This window comes from Suricata suricatta, chromosome 9 (assembly GCF_006229205.1).
Source record: "Suricata suricatta isolate VVHF042 chromosome 9, meerkat_22Aug2017_6uvM2_HiC, whole genome shotgun sequence".
In the NCBI taxonomy this organism is placed as follows: domain Eukaryota; kingdom Metazoa; phylum Chordata; class Mammalia; order Carnivora; family Herpestidae; genus Suricata; species Suricata suricatta.
The window spans coordinates 118121737-118127739 of NC_043708.1; positions in this window are offsets into that span (position 1 = coordinate 118121737).

Consider the following 6003-nt stretch of genomic DNA (forward strand, 5'->3'; position numbering starts at 1 on the left):
CGTATGTTGTCATCCCAGACTATGTTTTCCAAACTCAATAGCCATTTTCTACTGTGGGCAGTAGGTGATGAAGAATGCATTAAGAGAACTAGATAGTGATAATGTTTGCACAACGTTATGAGTGTGCTTAATGACACTGAACTGTACATTTTAAAATGGTAAAATGGTACATTTTATGTTATGTGTACTTTCACAATAAAATGCATTAAAAGATTTGGGGAAAAAAGAATTTAAAATATTACAAAATAAATAAAAATAAAACCTGAAACCATAAAATTTCTAGAAGAAAATATGAAAAAAATCTCCTTGATATTGATCTTGGCAAAGTTGTTTTGTTTGTTTGTCTTTGACATCAAAAACAAAGGCAACAAAGCCAAAATAAATAAGTTGGATGACATCAACAATTTGACAATAAAATATTATGGGAAAAAAAATTAAAAAATAAAATAAAAAATAAAAAGCAAAAGAAACAATCAACAAATTAAAAGGCAACCTATAGGAGGGAGAAAATATTTGCAAGTCATATATCTAATAAGGGGGGGTTAATATCTGAAAACTATAAAAAAATTAAACAACTTACTAGAAAATATCATAATTATTTTAACTTAAAACATGGGCAGAGGTAGTTAATGGACAATTTTCCAAAGAAGACATACAAATGACCAATAAGTACATGGAAAGGTACTCAACATCACTAATAACCAAGGAAATGAATACACACACACACACACACACACACACACACACACCCCTAACTCAGCCATAAAAAAGAATGAAATCTTGCTATTTGCAATGACACGGATGGAGCTAGAATGTATTTACTAAGCAAAATAAGTCAGAGAAAGACAAATATATGACTTCACTCATATGTGGAATTTAATAGACATGACAGGTTAACATAGAAGGAGAAAAAGGCAAACCAGGAAACAGCTTCTTAACTATAGAGAACAAACTGAGGGTTGCTGGAGGGGAGGGGAGTAGGGGGATGGGCTAATGGTTGATGGGCATTAAGGAGGGCACCTGTTGTGATGAGCAGTGGGTGTTGTATGTAAGTGATGAATCACTAGATTTTATACCTGAAACTAATATTACACTGTATGATAGCTAACTGGAATTTAAATAAAAACTTGAAGGAAAAAACATAAACAAAAAGAATCACAAACATAATGCATGTGACCTAATAAAGGTCTTATAGCATACTATATTTATGCTTAAATAGAGGGAGAAATAGACAAGCCTATGACTAAATTAAAAAAAAATTCCAACATGCTTCTTTAAGAAGTTGATAGAATAACCAGATTTTGACTTTTTTTTCTTAATGTTTATTTATTTTTGAAGCAGAGAGAGAGCTTGAGGCAGGGAGTGGCAGAGAGAGAGGGAGACACAGAATCCAAAGCAGGCTCCAGGCTCTGAGCTGTCAGGACAGAGCCCTACGTGGGGCTCAAACCCATGAACTGTGAGATCATGACCTGAGCTGAAGTCGGACGCTTAACTGACTGAGCCACCCAGGCGTCCAGATTTTTAAAAACTAGTAAGGGTACAAAATATGTGAACACATGCTCAAGTCAAACTGATCTTGGAGGCACTTATAGAACTATAAGTAAAAATAGCAGAATACATTTTTTCAAATATATACAGAGGTTTTTGTTTTTGTTTTTTTTTTCAAAATAGACCTCTTACTGGGTATTACATTCAAATCTAAAAATATTTAAAATAACTGAACTCACATTGAACATAATCTTGATTACACTGGAATTAAATTAGCAATTTATGAAAATATGCATAAAACATCCAAATATTTGGAAATTAGTGACATACTTCCAAATAACCCATAAATCAAAAAAGAAATCATAAAAAATATGAAATATTTCAAAGTGAATAATAATAAAAACGTACGATTCCAAAGTTTGTAAAATGCTTTTACAATAAGATGGAAAGAGAAATGTGTAGTGTTAATGACTATTTTACAAAAGAGGATATATTTAAATATTTTTATGTTATTTTTTTAAATTTATTTTTGAGAGAGAGAGAGACAGAGACAGAGACAGAGACAGAGACGGTGTGAGCAAGGGAGGGTCAGAGAGAGAGGGAGACACAGAATCTGAAGGCAGGCTCCAGGCTCTAAGCTAGCTGTCAGCACAAAGCCTGACACGAGGCTTGAATCCACAAACCATGAGATCATGTCCTGAGCTGCAGTCGGAAACTTAAACTACTGAGCCACCCAGGCGCACATGAAAGAGGATATATTTAATATAAATGGCCTAAGCTTGCACACTAGTAATGTAAAAGAAAAAAATAAAAAATTAAAGGAAGGAGAATAAATAGAGTAGAACTAAGAGCTGAAATAACTGAAGTAGAAAACAGACCAACAATAGAGAAAATTACACGTCAATCATTTATTCTTTGAAAAGAATAAGACAATTGGCAACCCCTAGAAAAACTAATAAAAGAACAAAATAAAACAAAAGATAGAAAAAAGTCAAATCACCCATAATCAGGAATGAAAGAAAGACAATACTGCATATTATACAGATGCTGAAATAATAGGAGATATTCACTATTCTCCATTTAGTAAAAAGCAATTGTTAAGTTTAAACTATTTTACATTTAACATACTGTTAACAAAGGAAGACTGACAACTTTAACTTTATAACTTGACAACTTAAATGAAAGTTAAAAAAATCCTTATAAACAGAATTCACTCAAACTGGCAAATGAGGAAATAGAAAATCTGAATAATGTGATTTCTATTAAAATCCACAAGAAAGAGAGAGCCAATTTAAGAAATAGGAAACAGAGTTAAATACACAAAGAAGATGTACAAATGGCCTCCAAGTACAGCCACTTTAGAAGTCATTTTGGCAGTTTCTTATGAAACTACATGCACTCATACAATTTAACAATTGTGCTCCTTGTTATTTACTCAAATGAGTTGAAAACTTATGTCCACACAAATTCTTCACACAAATGAAGAATATAACAGCTTTATTCATAGTTTCCCAAACTTGTAAGTTTTTAAGATGTCATATAATAGATGAATGATAAACAAACCATGGAAAATCTATGCAGTGGTATATCATACCTCAAAAAATGAGTAATATACACATGGATGTTTTTAAAAGCTTTTTCCATATTTGCCAAAACTTGGAAGCAACCAAGATAGTAAGTGAATAAATAAACTGTCATACATGCAGACAATGGAACATTATTCAAAACTAAAAATGAAATAAGCTGTTAAGCCATGAAAAGACATGGAGAAATATTGAATGCATATTAGTAAGTGAAAGAAACCAATCAGAAATGTTTACTTTCACCAGGTAAGTGACATTCTGGAAAAATAAAAACAATGATGACATTTGAAAAATCAGTGTTTGGGGCACATGGGTGGCTCAGTCAATTAAGTGGCTGACTTCGGCTCAGGTCATGATCTCACAGTTTGTAGATTCAAGCCCTGCATCAGTGCCTGAGGCCTGCTCCAGATTCGGTGTCTCCCGCTCTATGTACCTTCTCCACTCACACACTCTCTGTCTCTCCATCTCTCTTAAAAAATAAACACTAGGGAAGCCTGGGTGGCTCAGTCGGTTAAACATCTGAATTCAGCTCAGGTCATGATCTCATGGCTCATAAGTTCAGGTCCCACATCAGGCTCTGTGCTGACAGCTCAGAGTCTGGAGCCTGCTTTGGATTCTGTGTTTCCCTCTCTCTCTGTTCCTGCCCTGATCATGCTCTGTCTCTGTCTCTGTCTCTCTCTCTCAAAAATAAATAAACATTAAAACAACTTAAAAATAAACACTAAAAAATAAATAATTTTTTAAAATAAAGAAAAATTAAAAAGTCAGTGTTTGTCAGACATTTGGAGCAAGGACAGTGAGTGGGCACCACAAGAGTATTTTTGAATGGTGAAATTATTCTGTTATGATGTTATAATGGTGGATGAATGTCATACACGCACACACATATATACATACATAGATGTGTGTGTGTGTGTGTGTGTGTGTGTGTGTGTGTCAAAACCCACAGAATATACAACTCCAAGTTGGAACCGTAATGTAAACTCTACACATTGGATAATAATGACGAGTCAATGTAGGTTCATAAATTTTAACAAATATACCACTCAGAGGCAAAGATTTTGATAGCAGGGAAAGTTTTGGGTGTATGTGTAAGAGGAACATAAGATATATAGGAACTCCCAATTCCTCCCTTCAATTTTGGTTTGTCTATTGTTGTTGTTGTTTTGTTTTGTTTTTTGTTTTTGTACAGTAGAACTGCTCTAAAAAATAAGCTATTGGGGCACCTGGGTGGCTCATTCAGTTGAGCATCTGATATCAGCTCAGGTCATGATCTCACAGTCTATGAGTTAAATTCTCATATTGGGCTCACTGCTGTCAACGCACAGCCCATTTCAGACCCTCTGTCCCTCTTTCTCTGCCCCTTGCCTGCTTGCACTCTGTCAAAAATAAATGAAACATTAAAAGATAATAAAACAGGAGATGGCAGAGAAATAGAGAGTACATACTTCCCACCCGCATCTCTCAAACAAAGAAGGCTGAAGCCAAAAGATGTTGAACTTCAAGAGTCTGAGAGGAAAAGAGATAGAGTCCTACTAAGAAGACAGCCTTATAGGGTGTTCAGAGAGAGAGATCCTATCTCTAACTGCAGAGCTTTCTTTAGGATGGGTGCCCTGGTCCCAATCAGCATCAGGAAGAACTGCTCCCCTACTCCTGCTACTCAATCCCTGGCTAGGAAGTGCCTTGGATTGCTGGCTTACATTTCAGGAGCATCACTAAAGCACGTGGACTGAGATCTGGAAATAAGACAGGGAGCAGGACATAGAACACAGCCCACATTGCCAATTTTCTCCCCACAACTACCGACTCATGGGACCCAAAGTAGAGGAAAGAACTGAGTATACCAAACCAGGACCATGTGCAGTAGAGAGTTGCTTTGCCTTATTATTATTATTTATTTTTACCAGAGCCCAGGAAAGACCAGCATTGATGCATGGCTGTGATTAACTGTAGATCAATTCTTGCTATTTAGATATATTACCTTTTTTCTCATTCTTATCTCTTCCCTCCTCTGGAATGGGACCTCTGGTTATAGGTTCACTTAACAGGCATATTTAATCCACCTCTTGATGCATATTCTACACCTCCATCATTATCCTTCCTTTCTGTCTCTCTCTCTGGAATAATCAGACTATATACTTTCTCTGGGTCACTTTATCCTTGCCTCCTACCATATTCTCCTTTTTCTCTCTCTGAATTAAGCCTTTTAGTTTCTCTCCCTGGTCAATGTTCAATTCCTCTTGCTCCTGACCCCTGTCATTTCTCTCTTTGTATATGCTCTTCCATCAGCACTGCCTCCACCCTGCTCCTTATTTCTGGCTGGAATTTCTGGTTTTATGTTTTTAGACTGCCTTTTGTCTTTTGTTGTTTTGTTTTTGTTTTTGTTTTTCCATTTGTTTTGTTTCTTTCTTTGATTTGTTTGTGTGCTTCTGTTCCCTCTTTGTTTCTCTGTCCATTTTTCTTTCCAGGCCTACCTCAAGAAACAAGCCAAAATACACATGATGGAGACTCCCAAATATCACTATGAATAGGGAAATAAAATAACCAAAGTCACAACAAGAGAGACCAAGGGACATCATTAAAAGAAAGCTTCTTGGCTCAGCATGACACCCTCAAGGTCCATCCACTTTCCTACAAGTGGCCATATGTCATTCCCTCTCATTGAGAAAGACAGAAACCATATGTTTGCACTCATAGGTCTAACAGGAAAACAAGAGAGACCTAATGGAGAACCAGGGGGAGCGGAGGAGGGACAGAGAGTTGGGGAGAGAGAGGGACACAAAACTTGAGAGACTATTGAATGCTGAAAATGAACTGAGAGTTGAAGGGGAAGGGGGAGGGGGGAAAAGAGGTGGTGGTGATGGTGGAGGGCACTTATGGGGAAGAGCACTGGGTGTTGTATGGAAAACAACTTGACAATAAAATATTGAAA